The 16,615-nt window shown below is 44.4% G+C and overlaps 1 long non-coding RNA gene across 2 annotated transcripts; it reads left to right on the top strand.

Annotated features, from left to right (window-relative positions):
* The first annotated feature begins 681 nt into the window (after positions 1-681).
* Positions 682-14,802, top strand: LOC138820901 (uncharacterized). 2 transcript variants are annotated; one of them, XR_011370015.1, is made up of 3 exons: positions 682-803; positions 12,889-12,973; positions 14,642-14,802. It is a non-coding gene; the product is annotated as an uncharacterized lncRNA (long non-coding RNA). The 2 variants fall into 2 exon arrangements; XR_011370016.1 differs by lacking the exon at positions 682-803 and adding an exon at positions 9,948-10,067.
* Positions 14,803-16,615: the final 1,813 nt, after the last annotated feature.

The raw sequence follows: 16,615 nt of genomic DNA, 5'->3' as shown, positions 1-16,615 counted from the left end.
AAGAGGCCTGATGGGAAGAACACAGGTGGCATAAACACTTACACCAGGCTCTTCCTCCTTGGCCTCATTTCTGGTTCTGCTATGTATGAGTGGAGTCACATTAACGTAATCACTTTCCTTGCTTACCTGTGTTTCCTTGCTGGAAACAAGCCTTACAATGTATTAACTGCTCTTCAGAAATAAAGCAAGGCATTATGAATTTCCCTGTGAGGAAGATGAAACAGGACACTGTCCAGAGCAGCAGGTGCTATGTGTGTTCATCTTGATGTTTCCTTTGGCTTCTTTCCTTGTCCCTCCCGCCCTTTCTTGTACAAACATAGATTGAACACTTTCTTCCTGTGCTATCTGACACCCCCAGTTCCAGTATATCACAAGATCTAGATAGAAGAAGATATTGCTCACAGTCTAGTTTGGACGTTGAAAGGGGGAACACAAAGAATGTACCAACAAATAAACCAAGCAGATCATTGCAGATGTGCTAAAAAGCTATGGAGATAACCAAATAGAACAAAGTAAATGGCTGAGGGAGCGGGGAAGGGGGGGTGGGGGGACGGGGGGCACAGTTTTTCTCAAAGCTATGTCCTGATCTGAACCTAAGCAGAAAGTTCTTTTGCTCCAGGACATGGATCAGTGCTGGGTGTTAAGTGGAATCAGAGTTTGAAGCTTCTAGTTTTGACTCTGCACCTGCTGAGACACAGAGATCTGATGAGCTATTTACTACCTCTGTGCCTTGGCTGTGGACCCAAGCGCAGAAGCTCTATCTTCCCAGAGTCCAACTGCCTATGATTTATTCTTTTCTCAAGGTCAGTATTATATTGGAGTAAATTTGTGATTCATGGACAGCTTAATATTTTAATTTAGGAAATGACCATTAAATGACTTGTTAATAGACACTGCCATGCTGTTTGGCAGCTTCATTAGTCAATTTATCCTGAGCCTCAAATTAAAGCCCGGAAACCTCCTGGTATCACTCTGTGTGAGTGTCTGGGTAGCAATACGGTGCTCCTAAGAGTTCCTATTAAGGTTCTTGGCTATGTCCTTCTTGGGCAGCCTCAGTGCAGGCCTGGCCTTCTGTGTGCCACCTAGAGATACCCTCACTGCCACCACCATGGCCTACGTGGTGTCCCAAGAACAGAGACCTCAGAGAGGCATGACTTTGTAAGAGTAGGTCCTAGAAAGCCTCCACCTTCTCCTCCTTCTCCTCCTCCATCCTCCTCTTCCTCCTCCTTCTTTTCTTCCTCCTCCTCCTCCTCTCCCCTCGTCCCCACCTCTTCCCCCTCCCCTCTCTTCTTCCTTCTTCTTTTGGTTGTCCCACAACCAGGACTTGTACTCTCACTTGGCTTTTTCACTCCTGACTGAAGTTCAACCATCTGAGAAGCAGTTCACTGGTTAATTGAGTGGCATTTTGTTAGTTTATTGTTTATTTTCACGTCTTTGTTTTTGTGCTGGTACTAGGGCTTGAGGTCCAGGACTTGTGCTTTTACTGGGCTTTTTTTGCTTAAGGCTGGTGCTTCACCATTACAGATACATCTCCACTTTTTCTGGGTAATTGGAGATAAGAGTTGCTCAGATTTTTTTAAAAAAAAATTTTACTGGTTAATTGTGATGGAGTCTCACAAACTTTTATGCCTGGGCTGATTTCCAGCCAAGATCCTCCAGTTCCCAACCTCCTGAGTAGCTGGGATTACAGGAGTGAACTACCGACACCAGGCCAGAAGACTTCATGATGAGACATAAAAATACTTTGTGTGTGTGTGTGTGTGTGTGTGTGTGTGTGTGTGTGTGTGTGTGTGTGTGTGTGTGTGTGTGTGTGTGGCTGGGGGGGGAGATGGGAAAGGAAAGAATAGGAAGGGGAAACAAAGGAGGAGGCAACAATACTTGATAAGAAATGTACTCATTATGTTGCCCATGTAATTGTAACCCCTCTGTACAGTATTTTCACAATTAAAAAAAATGCTTTATGAGGTCAGCTCTGAGCAAAGATAGGAAGTAGATCTAACTGGGGGCTCAGGACTCTCAAGCTGAACTAACCTGGATTCGAAGTCTATGTCCGCACTATATTGTGTGACTTCTGATGGCTCAGCATTTCAGCTTCACCACTGACAAGGGTGAAAAGGCATGTGCATTTTCCTAAGTTAATTGAAGGGCTTCATGAGAGCACATGGGTCGTACTGGGTACATATTTTCCCACCTGCTCCCCATGCTGCACGGTTATGCTCTCCCGAGTCAATGTCCTGTCTGCTTTCTCCATGGTCCTCCCGGTTAGCAATCTCCACCTCCTCTCTGGTTCTCATGAGACCAATGTGGGCCCTTGAGGTATCCTGAGGCTTGAGGACAGCTCCCTGTCCTTAGGCCTAATTTCTCAGTAGTGGAAATGATAGCCCATCAATCACCTGCACAGGAACAAGAAGCAAGTCAGGGAAGCTGTGTGCTTTGACCAGCTAAACATTACAGGGGTTAAAGCTTGCATTCTGAAAGCAGATTCTCTGCTCATTGCAATCTATGTGCCAATGATGATTTAGCCTTTTGGTATTTCAATTCTATGGTCTATGTATAGTGATTGGCTCAATATAACCTCTGATTGTGAGGATTGAGTTGATTCACCTTAAGAGTCGTCATAGCACCTGACACAGAATACATTCAGTAAATCTTTATGAGTGTCTGCCCTGTGCTGACATCATGGCTATGGTTTGATACAGTTGTGTGTCCCCTAGAAATCCATGTGGAAAAAGCTTGGTCTCCGCAGCATTAAATACTGGGGCAGAATGGAATCTTTCAGAGGAAGGGCCTTGGGATGTTGGTAATGTGCCCAGAAAAAGGATTAAAATGTGTTTTGTGCTACCCCTGGATCGTTTTTGCAGCCAGTGGTTATCAAGGATGAAGCCAGGCTTGATCCTCTCTCTGTCTCTCTGTCCCTCCATGTGCTCCCGCCATGATGTGAGGCCACTCACCACCTTCACCCCAGGGCAAATCCAGTTTCCCTATAGCCTTCAAAAGCTGGATAATGCATCTCAGCTAGTGTCCGTGGGCAGCGAGTGATTACACAGCAAAGCGTCTGACTTCCAGCTCTTATTTGCCCAGGATGTTACACATCCTTCCCAGCTATTACACACCTCCATCTCTCCAGGGCGAGAGGAAGGAAGGACATTTAAGCCACGTCAAGCATGCCCTCCTTCCATTCTCTGGAGTCGCTGTGTTCCCGGCTGTGGTGTAAAGGGATTCTTCCTCTAACTTCAGAGTCAGTGAAAAGCCACAGTGCTCAACAGAGAGCCCCAGGAAAAAGAGCTCTGCCTACTGTCACCCACCACAGAGCTCTTCCTGCCCTAGGAAACGTCCCTGTGGTGAATGGGCTTCCCTCCTGGCACCCCTATAACTCAGGCAGTGTGAGATAAAGCTACGAGAAACCTGGAGACCGCCCCACCTAACGGTTCTAAAATGCTACAGGATCCATTGCAGAGACGAGCAGCTGGGTCTCTCCCAGCGCTCAGAGCCAACCGGGGTCTTCTAGCCCTGGGGGCCCGCCTCTCCATGCTTCTGCATTCTCCTTGTGACGGGCTCTAAAGCTGCTTTTCTGAAAAGCACTGACCACTTACTTGGACCTATGCATCAACTAAAAGCAATAGGAACGTACCCATCTCTGCCTCCATTTTGCACACAATCTTTTCTCTAACCCCATTGGCTAGGCAGTGACTTTGCAATCTCCTTGGAATCTAGGAAGGATAAGACTGACCAATAAGATCTCTTTGAAACAAACAAAGACTACCCCAGAAGAATAACATTGCCCTCTCAGTGCAGACCAGAAAAGGGTCCTCTGAGGTGTTTGATGGCTAAGAGTGCATTTTCCAGCCATGATACACAGAGCCTTGGAGCTTGAGCAAGTTGTTCTAGACTTGCTAGCTTTGTTACAAAGCAGGCCAGGCAAATATGACAGGTTCTGAATACAAGTTTCACTTAAGAAATACAATGCTCTGTTGTCTCCCCACAACTCAACATTGAAAAAATGATTTTCATTACAAGGCCCTGGGCTTGAATACTGCTCCTGCAGCCCAGAAGTGATAAAGATGTGCTCCTTGCCTAGGGAAATTCATTATCCTACCTTTTTTTACTCATGGAAATTTTGGATTAACCTGAATACCTGGCTTCCTCAAGTATAGACTACATTTCCCAGAATTCCTAGGTGAAGACTACATTTCCCAGAATTCTTTGTAGCTAACTATATCCCTGAGATTAAAATTTGGCTAAGTAGGAATGGTGCATACAATCTGTGGGAAATGTCCCTGGAGAGAAAGAGTGCTTCCTTCTTCATGTCTTCCTCCTATCTGCTGATATGAATCTAGATGAATGGTTTGGAGCTCCAACAGCCATCTTGGACCATGAGCTGACATTAAAAAAAAATTGAGGGCTGGGAAGGTGGCTCAGTGGTAGAGCGCTTGCCTTGCATGCCTCAGGCCCTGGGTTCGATTCCTCAGCATCACATAAGCAGAAAAAGCTGGAAGTGGCACTATGGCTCAAGTGGTAGAGCGCTAGCCTTGAGCTGAAGAGCTGAGGGACAGCGCCCAGGCCCAGAGTTCAGGCCCCACGACCGGACCCCCAAAAAAAAATTGAGTCATGAGCACCAGCACAATACAAAAACAACTTGGGTATCTAACTGTGGGGCACCACTTTAGCTCTGAGGCCTTCTCCTACTGCTGTGAACAGGAGTGACAGAAAAGCAAGAGCATCTGTTGGTTGTTTATGTCAATCTTTATGATATTTTTCCAATTCTTTATTTGGGAAGCATGCAGCTATGACGTTCATACAAGTGAAAAAGAAAGAGGCTGGGGGAGAGGGAGAGGACAAGTTCCAAGTCCAGGGTAGCACATGCTAGTTCCTCCCTCTGATGCATGGGCTTTCATTTGCTCACTGCTGAACTACTCTGTGCCAGGTGCTGTGCAACATCTCATCTAACCTTCATCAACACACAATGTCACAAAATGATGGTGGCGACACTCCATTTTCCATGAGAATTAGAGGCTCTGAGAGATAAGAAAATGTCAGCATGAGAACCAGTCTATTCTCTTGTTCGGGCATTGATTGTATTTTCAATCACCTGACACAATGTATTTTTTTTTTCTTTCTCTCTATAGCCTTTCTTCTTTACTTCCTATTTCCTTCTTTCTTCCTTTCCTTCCTTTCTCCCTTCTTTCTTCCTTTCCTTCCTTATACTAACAATTGAACTCAGTGTCTCACAGGCTGTACCATTTAAGCCACACTGCCAGCCCTTTCCTTTGTATTTTGTCTTTGAACAGGTTCTTGCGAATCTTGGCCACTACTTTGGCTGAGGTTGGGCTCAAACTCACAATTCATCCACCTCTACCTCCCAAGTAGCTGAGATGATAGGCGTGTGCCACCAAGCCTGGCAACATCTGACATGTATCTATTTGACTAGTAGAAAATTAGCCAAGACATCCCATAAATATGCTATGGAGGCAGAGAACATAAAGGGCTGAGTTGGGAAAAGGGTGACGGGAGGGTGGGGTTGGGCGATCAGATGACGTCTCTCAGAGCATTTGCAGTGCCAGACTGAGCTCCTCACTGTTAACCTGATTACAGAGCTCCACTTGCTCCAAAGCTTGGGTTCTGTAGTTTCCCATGAAGAAACTCACTCCTGCAGGCATGCGTACGGTTCAGAAATACTGGGCAAGAACACAGATGGCTGGATCTACTTTCAGCTCCACTATCTGGGCCCCTTCGGTAGAGGGGTTTGCCAATCTGGGTGGCTACCTCTCCTATTAGAGCCTCTGGGCCTCTCTTGTCTTTCCTTTGCTCCTTTTCAATGTTGTCTAATTTAGACTTGGTCAGAGCCTGCCAGGGAACGGCTACTTAGAGGTGTCAGGAAGTTGCACATGTGGTGGACATTCAGGAACCTTCCATGCAGCCCCCCTCCCCTGCCCAAATAATTCACAGAACTAAGTAGCAGGCTTCAGTTGTAGAGTTTCTTTTTCTAAGGAAGAGGAGAGACACGGAGGAAGGAATTCTTGTTGCCATCAAAGCTGTCACTTGGTCACATTTTTCTCCTCTCTGATCATCCTCTTTTAGGACTCTCCTATCAAAGTCTCCTGGACATTGCACAAACTTATTTCATGATAAAGAATTACCTAGGAATTTTAATTAAAGAAACAATTAAGCAAGCAAGCAAGCAAACACAACCAGAGTTCCATCCAGGTCTGCTTCTGGAGTTGTGATCCTGTTGGTTGGTTATTATTATTATTATTATTATTATTATTATTATTATTATATAGGTGTGGTACCAGTAGTAGTAACAGTTGTAGTAGCAATAGTATTGGAAGTACTGGGATTTTAACCTACAGCCTTGTCATCAATCAGCATGTGCTCTACGGCTTGAGCCACGCTCCATCCCTTTTTGCTTTAACTTTGTTTTCAGTTAGCGTTTTACACTTTTGCCTTAGATAACAATCCTCATACCCTTGCCTCCAGAGTAGCTGGGATTATAGGCATGTTCTACCACAACTAGCCCTTTAAATTGGTCTTTATAAGGAGTGTACTAGGATTGGGGAACACCTGCAGAGCAGTTGGAAACTGAGTCTCAGAAGATCAAAATGGCTCATTTACCAGCTATTGCAAGCTGGAGTTAAACTTTGTCTTGAGTTCAAGCCCCGAGGCCATAAAGAAGTTAGAATCAGAAGTCTGATTCCTGGGCTGTGTGCCACTGAGCAGGTGTTTCCTTCACTCACCAGCAATGTTCAAGACGCAGGGCAGTGGAAATGCCCTCAGGTCTTCCTCTGTGAAGGTACAGTTATAAACTCTCAAGGGGTCTGTTAAAATAGTTCTGGTGGGCGAGGGCTGGGAATGTGGCTTAGTGGTAGAGTGCTTGCCTAGTGTGCATGAGGCCCTGGGTTCGATTTCTCAATACATAAACAGAAAAAAGCCAGAAATGGTGCTGTGGCTCCACTGGTAGAGTACTAGTCTTGGGCAAAAGAAGCTCAAGGACAGTGCCCAGGCGCTGAGTTCAAGCCCCAGGACTGGCAAAAAAAAAAAAAAAAAGAGTCCTAGGTGACTTAGCCCAAAGCTCCTGCATCATCCAGATGTTTGGACATGGTCCTGAAAATGTAGACCAAGTGAGCATCTCTGTGCCTTTTGTGAAGCCTTTTAGAAGGAATCATGTAAACCCCTGGTCCAGAGATGACACGCAACTAACTCACTTCCGGTCAAGACGCGATGTTGCTGTCACTCATTCTCCACCTCCAGATCTTGCTGGGTTCCACACCCCCATCAGTGCTATTCAGAGTTAAGTGATGAGCAGAACACAGCAGCAAACACAAAACCATGAGGACTAGGCATCGGAGAAGAGAAACAGGAAATACATCAGCCAACATTGTTTCCATGAGCAGCAGAGCAAGTTGGTTTTTTCTTTCTTTCTTTTTTTTTCTTTTTTATGGCTTTGAATTTTCCAGACTGACTATGGAAAAAAAGCTTTTCACTTTAATTATCATTAAAAGGAAAAAACTTTCCTTTAGGAAAAAACAAATCACCATAATTACATAAAAGTTTCTCCATCTAACGCTTTAAAAATTGTTATTGTTATTGAAAAGGTGATGTACAGAGGGGTTATGTTTGCATAAGTCGGGTAAGGAGTACAATTCTTTTTAAATAATGTCCCTCCTTCCCTTGCTCTCTCCCATTTTCCCCTCCTGTTCACATCCACAGGTTGTACAGTTCATTTTCAACCTCGTGTCTAATATCACTGATGCATTTGTTCACCCTAAGTCCCTCCATTTCTTTCCCTCTCTCACCCCCAAAGACAGACAAACTAAGAAACAAAAATGAAATGAAAATGAAAATAGCAACGGAGAAAGAAAAGACCCTTTGTTTCCATTTCCTGGAGTTCATTTCAATAAAAATTATTTCATATGGTCAGATTCACATAGCTGTTGAGCCTATGTGACCTTCTTCTAAGAACATTCTCTTTTGATCTCACTCTGTGTGAATGCCTAGAGACCTATATAATCTATCCTGTCCCAGTGTACTTTTTTTTAGTTTTTGCATCCCGTGTATTTACTTGTAGATTTATAGGCACATTCTATTTACCACAAATAAGGGAAGCCAAGCAATCTATGTTTGTTTGGGTCTAGATGTCCACTGCAGCCTTGTTTTCCATAGTCAAGATACGGAATCAACCCAGATGCCCCTCAGTGGCTGAGTGGATATATAGTATACATACACAATGGAATTCTACTCCTCCATCAGAAAGAATGATATTGTACCATTTATGAGGAATGGAATGACTTGGGAAAAAATTGTATTAGCTCTTCTTTTTATATTGCCTTTCAGGTTTTCAGAATTGTTACTATTGTTCAGGTTTACACATGAGACATTTTGGAACCCAACTTTTCTGGGGAATAAAAGCATATAAGTTTGAAAGTTGATTCATGTTTTATTTTGTGATTATTGAGTTGAAGAAGTTGAAATGGCAAGTGTCGTACTCTACTGTGTCCCATTAAATAGCAGGTACTATTTTTTTTGAAGGCTAGAAGGCTGCCTTTTCCAGCATAATTGTTGTTTTTCTTTTTTGGTGGTCTTAGGATTTGATTTCAAGGCCGCACACAGCTGTCACTCTACTACTTGAGCCATACATCTAGCCTAGCTTTTTGTTGATTAATTAGAGATGGAGTCTCAAAGATTTTCTTGCTCAGACTGGCTTTGGTCTTCTGAATCTCTGGCTCCTGGGAGGTAGGTAGGCCTGCAGCCGTGTGCCACCAGTGCTTGGTTCAAGGATAATTTTCATGTGGCAAAGGCTTCAGTTTGCTTAGTGAAGTCCTCCTTCTTTGGACATCCAGCTACATTCAGTTAGCTAAATTCACCCTTAGATTATGTCTCAAAGGCAACTTGCCATTATTTTTTCTATTCTTAACTTCAGGGAGGCTTTTAAATATTCTAATTTTAAACTGTTGCTTCAGCTAGCCAGCCCAATATGATATGGCTATTAATCACAGTATTTATAAGGTTTCCTAGAATAAGTTTTGTTTTCCCCTAGAATGAACTTAATTGGCACTCAAATACTTCCAGTTAGCTGTGAAGACTGCACAGAAAAATACTTCGCTGGCATGTATCTCTGTCTTGCCCTGGCTGACCTCCCTAATCCTGGCTTCAAGAAAAATAATGCCAGGCCAAGAGTAGCTAGGGGTTTATGAAGTGTCTCCTAGAACTAGCAGACTCAGTGGGGATGTGGGTCCTTACCCAGCATGCCTGGGGCTGAGAAACTCTTGTCTTGCTTATTGGACTGATACTATTCAAACGGAATGCAAAGGCAGTGGAGCCTGGATGAACTGCTAGGAGAGCAGAAACAGAGGCACGCACATGGCACAGTGGTGTTGACTGATGTTGAATATGTAAGACCCTAGCAGGTTAGATCTAACAGCATGAGGCCCTTCATGCAGGAAGGATTTGCTATGAAGGTGAACAGGCCTGGTCATCTCTTGAGGAATGGAGGCAGGAGGCTGGAACACAGATTAGTTTGACTCAGTTCTGGGTTCTTGGCCACTGCACCCAGACTGGGTGTTAATTGAGGGGTTCTGAAGTTCAGGAAAGTAGACAAGGTATAGTAGAACTCAGTGAGCCAGGGGCTAGGGATCTTGTGACATTGTATGCGGAGATGTTTGGCCTGTCAGCTTTCTCCGGGGCACCGTGTGTGGCTCTTCCCTTCAGGAAGTGGGGTGCCAGTGCCCTGAACTCTCTCCACACCCACAGCAAGAGACTCATATGCTGTACTTAGAGAAAGTACTCTAACAAGGGCAGTTAATCACCCGGGTGCATTAGGTGGCAACGCCACCAGTTATCTCCCCTGGCACCTGCTTCTCAGAGGGGTGAGGAGATCTGGTTCCTGGCAGCTACTTCCTTATTTACATTGTGGAGCTTTGTGCCAAGGCCTCGGCTTTGCAAGCCCAGAAAGCACCACGGCAGCAGGAAATGTTTGAAAATTCACATGCGTTACCGTCCCGGGCCGTCCCCTTCCACCCAGCCAGTGCGTGAACTGACCTGCTCCAGGAAGTCCTGCAGCAGAGCTCTCTGTAAGTCTTCCATTCACAGTCAAGGAAAACCCCAGCTCTAGGAGGCAGACTCGGTCACTTTGAGTTTCCCAGCCAGGTGGCAGAGCTAAGAGCCCTGGGCACAACTATTTGCCATCTCTGCCCAGCTTTCATGTGCTGTTTGCATAGGAAGGATGTGGCTAGCAGCTAGCTTTTCTACCCCATCTGGAGTCACTGCCCTGAGTCTTTATCAAGGGATGTTTTCTTTGACTCATTTGCTTTTCTGGAAGTGAGGATAAAATCTGGAATCAGTGGGGTCCTGTAACAAAGAGTCTCTAGTAGAAGGCCTGACAGCCAGAGGCCTGAATAGAGTAGAGTGGCACCTTCCAAGTATCACCATGCATGGCTGAGAGGCAGCAGAGCACAGAGAAAGTTCTAGATCCTAAGATCTTTCAAAGCTTCCACCTGCTACCATGCATTTCAATTTTATCACTCTCATTAGATGGGCACAGTTTGGGGGCTCAGTGAGACTCAGGGTGTAGCAGCCACAAAGGAGGGAGGAGGCCATAGCGGGAGAGTGATTCCCCTTCAGTGTTCCATCACAGATGGAGGATAGTGATGAGGCTCAGGAGCATCCTCATGACTGACCCTTCCCAGGCTGGAGTGGACTGGCAGGCTCGTCAGGACACAAGGTCTGGTGAAAGCCTCCTCTGCGCAGACCTTGGAGAGGTGGAGCCTGGCCTCCAGAAGGTCAAGAAAAGCCTCCAGAGTAATTGTTCACAAAAACACCATGCAAAAAGGTAGAGAAAACCAAGCCAAACCAAAACAACCATGACAAAACCATGCAGTCCACGCCATGGATTCCAGGGTTAGAAATGGGTAGCACACCTTCACCCCTGTTCAAAGTGATGACAGATATTTATCATAAACAATGAACGATTTAAGCGAACAAGTTAAGGTTAGCACTCTGGTGACGTTGGATCCTAGACCATCTCTATCTGGTTCTGGGATTCTTCTAATCACTTCTGGAAAAGGGTCATATTCTCAAGAAGCTCTTGTTCCCATGGTCCCACCCACTCTCTGGCAGCCTCCAATCTGCTCTCGGCCTCAGAAATAACCTATTCTGGGAATTTCAGGTAAATGAAAACATACAACAACAGCCAGAGACAAGCTAAATTGTGATTTTTGTGTTTGCTACATCTCACCTTCCTTGGGGTAGTATAACAAAAGATGCACATTTTGTGACTAATAATCTAGAAATTGAGAGGGGGGTGAACCCCATGGGGGGAAAATAAAAATCAAAGATAATCCTTCAGAATAAGTAGGTTAATAGTTCAAAGATAAACCTTGTAATATTTTCTACCAGGAGCATATAGGTTGCTGTGTTCCCTGAGCTAGTTTCTTAACCTCTCTGTGCCTGGAGCATGGAGACAATAGTAGTTTTTCACTTCATGGGCTTATTGGGAAGACAAATGAGTAAAACTGGAGCAAGGACGCAGAGCACATCAGCCATTGCGATTTTTGCCACAACTCAGTGGAGTCAGGATTATCATATGTAACAGAGGATGGGAGCAAAGGTCAGGAAAGGGAAAAGGGAAGAGAAATGAGCATTCTTTTCGCAGTCCCTGGATATTCTCTCTGACTATCCTCACCTCAGTTCACAGAGAGGACCTTTGAGGCATGGAGTGAAGAAGTCACAAGAGCCTATCCCTAACATCCTGCAGCCAGCAGAGACTGCAAACCTTGGATTCAGTCTCCTTACCTCTAGGTGCTTCCGGCATCTGGCATGGTCTTCTGGGTGTCCCGGGACTTCTGTCTGCTTCATCCCAGGCTGCCTGCTCTGCTCATCGAGGTAGCGCTGTGCTGGCAGGCCTGTGGATCCCAGGCACTGCTCCAACACCAGGCAATGCCTTCAGGAGATGCCACCATTGACCAGCACCCCTCCCCCCCCCGCCCCCTTTACAGATGCAGTCTCCCTTGAGTCCTGGGGAGAGGGCGAAGCTGTCCAGAATGAGGACAGACACCTCTAAGTCAGGTCCAGCCAGAAAGACATTGCCTCTGGCCTGGCTTCTCATCCTAAGATGACACCTGCTCATTGAGTCTGTGTTTGATCCTGTTACCAAAGCGATTCCCTGAGCCTATAGAGCTTTCCCTGAGATTCACTGCTAAGCCTCGAGGCTGCTGCCTTTTCCCAGGATGCTAATTAAAAACATCACTAGACCAACCTAGCATCGTAAATCATTCAACTTGGAGGAGAGTGGGGACCTGGCGGCTCAGGGCTGGCCCGCTGCTCCAACCCCAGCAGGGCGGTGAGTTCTTGCAGTCTTGTCTTTCTGGGGAGAGCTTCAGCTTGGGAGAAAAGACTTCCCAGGAGGCGGCGGCTCCCCAGTATCTGGGAGCCCAGGGACTAGAGGCCCACATAGCTGCCAGCTCAGCCTGCAAGAGGAGGCTTGGTAGCTGGTCACACGGGACTGGAGTCCGCAAGCAGGATCGTGCTGCAGCAACGCCAGGGAAGGCTCTCCAAGCTGGAGCTGCAGCCCTGCATGGAGGCTTCCCGAGTTTCCAGGCAGACCAAGAAGCTGAAAGCGGAGCTGTGGCTCCAATGAACAAGTGCTAGCCTTGATCAAAATAGCTCAGCGACAGTGCCCAGGCCCTGAGTTCAAGCCCCAAGATAGGCATTGCATCTATCTATCTATCTATCTATCTATCTATCTATCTATCTATCTATCTATCTATCTATCTATCTATCTATCTATCTATCTATCTATCTATCTATCTATCTACCTATCTATCTGAATGTGAAGAAAGAACTGCAGATGACAGCAGATTCTGAGCAAACTGACACCAGGTCTCTGCTTTCCAGATGAACGTCCAGTCATGGATGAATCCAAGGGTGACTTTGGTGCACATGCTCGCTCACCTCTCTTCCGTCCCCTCACCAGAACCAGGTAACTACATCTAATAGGTTATCATTATCCTTCTCTCTCTCCCTCTCCCTCCCTCCTCCCTTCCTCTCTCTCTCTCTTCTCTCTTCCTTTCTCTCCGTCCCTCCTTCCCACCCTCTGTTTCTCTCTGTCTGTCTGTCTGTCTCTGTCTGTCTGTCTCTCTATCTCTGTCTGTCTGTCTGTGTGCCAATACTGAGGCTTGAACTCAGGCCCTTGAGCTCTTGCTCTTGCTCAGCTTTTTCCCCCAAGGCTGGCACTCTACACACTTGAGCCACAGCTCCATTTCTGGCTTTTTACTGGTTAATTAGATATGAGTATGTCTCAGATATGTCTGCCTGGGCTGGCTTCAAACCACAATCTTCACATCTCAGCCTCCTGAGCAGCTAGAATCCCAGTTAGGACCCACGGTGCTCAGCATACAATCCATGATTTACTTTGCCATCTTTCTCAGCTAAGAATTGGACTTGTGGAGAGTGATGAGAGAGGCCACATCTCCTCAAAAAAAAATTATGTCACATATCCCAAAATATAGGCAGGGAAGAAATACCATGAATCTAAACAACCTGCAGAGGCTAAAAGCAGGCATGGTGATCAGGGTCAGGAAGTCACGTTATTAGCCACATAGGACATAATATGGCTTGTGAAAGGTAGGGGATGGTTACACGCACTTCCAACTAGAGTATCTTGCTAAGACTTTCATTTAAAGTCAACAATACATCAGGGGGGTAAAAAGGCAGAATTCTTGCTGCAGAATTTGAACCAGGAACTATAACCTTCTCATTCGTTCTTATAGCTGGCAAATTGTAATTATTACCTCTTCCTCTAGATGATAGAGACCCTGACAACAGGAAACATTTCTTTCGTCATTAACTCAACAGATAGTTGTGGGCGCTGTGGGAGGCTGCTATGGGGAGCATCAGGCTGATTTTGATGATCATGTTTAGTCAGTTTTCTGTGTCCCAAGTGTCATGGGAGAGGCAGCAAGCTGGCGAAAAGAACCATCATCATACTATCCTAAAACAGACATGCCGGTGGCCAAAGTTTTTGTTGAACACACACACACACACACACACACACACACACACACACACACACACACACACATACACACACACACTTTAAAATTTCGAATACTGGAACCCCCTAGGGTGGAGTTCAAACAGATAAGAAGAAGGAAAGAGGAAGAGGAGAAAGCCACTCACTCTGTCTACCATGATCTATATTTATAATAAGCTATGCAAAAAAATTGAATATGAGTTTCCAAAAACTATTACTACATAGAAGTGTGGACACCCTGCTACTATTTTTATACATAAGAGGGCATTCTTATGGCACAATGGCAGACAGTGTAGAGACTGTGTGTTGACTTTGTGAGGAGACTTCAATAAGACCCCTATAATCTGATGGACAGGCCAGCACCACGAGGGACAGCGACCCTGGGATGAGAATGACAAAGGTGGACGTGTCCTTTGTGGGTAGAATCACATTCCTTTAGATTTAATTCCTTTAGGTTTAATGCTTTTTTTTTTTCAATCTGACACGAAAGATCCTTGAATATAGCAGGAAAAAATGTCAAGAGATTGCTATTGTATTCCAGTGAGCTATAGGCTTTTCTTAACAGTTTTTATATTTTATTAACTTTTTTTTAATTAACTGTATTCATTGTTCCAGCTGCGGCCTGGGGATGAGGAAGGAAGGAGCAGTCTGCTTGGGCAAGCAGCAATGTTGAAGCAATCGGAAGGCATCTACAGAGATCTGAAGAGAAGATGTGGTTATGATAACAAATAACAGACAAGACATATTTTGAAACAAGTTTGCATCCTTCTGGAACCTAGGAGAAAATGTATTAAAATCCTTCCTTTTCTGCTAATCAAGTGCATTATTTGGAAGCATGGGCTTATGCTAAATATTTAGGGGGAAGGTTTCTAATAGATTAGAAAACTTGGAAATACCCAGGCACTCACTGGACTCGCTTAACTTTTACTTTTGGTCTGAGTATTTATCTACATATATTACTGGATTTTCCCTAGTGCCTCTGGGAAGCGAAATAGCCAAACACTTACCTATATTTGACATCTCTGGGCTGATATAAACATTCTTTTACTTCAGTGAAAGGCTGACATTTGTGTGCTTGCAATGAAAACTGAGATGCATGGGAAATTCAGGCATAATTTCATCACCTTGAGAACCAATTACATCATTCTACTATTCTACATTTCTAGATTTCAATTTTCAGGGCAAATTATTCTCAATACATAACAGGAAGAATCAAGTGCACGCACAAGTATAAGAAACAAAAATTGAAAGAAAAGCAACAAATTAAAATGGCATTTTTGAAATATTTGTAGTTTCCTTTTCCCCTCAATCTGTATGTTGGGTTTTTTTTTGAAATATTTTTTAATAGGATTGTTGAGAGAAACATTCTTGCCTTGACTTGTTCCCAATCGTGTGTGTGTGTGTGTGTGTGTGTGTGTGTGTGTGTGTGTGTGTGTGTTCAGTACTTTCCATAGCTTGAACTTAGTGCTTCCCATTTAATATGATTGCTTGTTTGGCCATTGCTCTACCACTTGAGACATGCCCCCAGCCTTGCTTTTAGCTGGGTATTTTGGAGATGGAATCTCAACAATTTTTCTGCCCAGGCTGGCTTCACACTACAGTTTTCCAGGTCTTAGTTTCCAGAGTGCCTAGGATTATAGGTGTGGACCATCAAAGCCAAGCATTCTTTCCAATCTTAAAGATAAATTGTCCAGCCTTTTAACATTAGTGTGAGGTTAGGTGTAGGGTTTTTGTATATTGCCTTCATTATGTTATTGAAGTTCCACTCTAATCCTAGATTATTAAGAATTTCCATCATGGCTCAACTATATGAGTTTTCTAATTCAGTCTGCTAAAACTATGCTGATTGATTTGTGAAATGTTTAACTTACCTTACACTACTGGTTTCTGAATTCCTAAATGATTATAATGTCATCTTTAAAAATATTACTAATTCAACCTTGTGCATATTTTAAGGGTGTGTTCATGTCTACATTCAGAGAGACAATGGCTTGTAATCTTCATTTCTTGTAATATTTTTATGTCTTTGGTATTAGATTAATGCTGCCCTCTTAAAATTACTAGAAAAGTATCTCTTTACTTCTATTTTCTAGGAAAATAGAAACAGTATGACTTCCTTAAATGTTTGGCAAAGTCACAAAGAGATCCTAGTGATCTATTTTTCTAAGGCTTTTAATTATCAATTCCATTTTTTTAAATGGATTGAATAGGCTACCATGGTTATCTGTTTCTCCAATGGGGGGATTTTATTTATTTTTTAGCTTAGTTTTTTCCAGTACCTGGGTTTGATCTCAGGGCCTCACACTTGCGTGGTTTGCTTACTCTGCCTGGCACTCGAGCCATGGCATCTCACAAAGCTCTATGCCTGGGCTGTGCTTGACTCTCAGTCCTCTGGATCTCAGCTGCTGAGAACCTAGGATTGCAGGCACAAGCCGTTAGCTGTCTGCGCTGTGTGGGTTTTGATAGTCTCAATCATGGAATATCCATTTTGTCTGCTTCAAATTTGTGAAGAAGTATTTCTCAAGCAATCAGAGCTGTAGGGTGTGGCTTTGCTTCACAGATTTTGTATCAGCGTCACAAACCAAATTC

Source organism: Dipodomys merriami, unplaced genomic scaffold (genome assembly GCF_024711535.1).
Source record: "Dipodomys merriami isolate MVZ:Mamm:240054 unplaced genomic scaffold, mDipMer1.0.p SCAF_9, whole genome shotgun sequence".
In the NCBI taxonomy this organism is placed as follows: Eukaryota; Metazoa; Chordata; class Mammalia; order Rodentia; family Heteromyidae; genus Dipodomys; species Dipodomys merriami.
The sequence above is the reverse complement of the archived record's forward strand: the minus strand, read 5'-3'. Positions and strand labels throughout refer to the sequence as shown.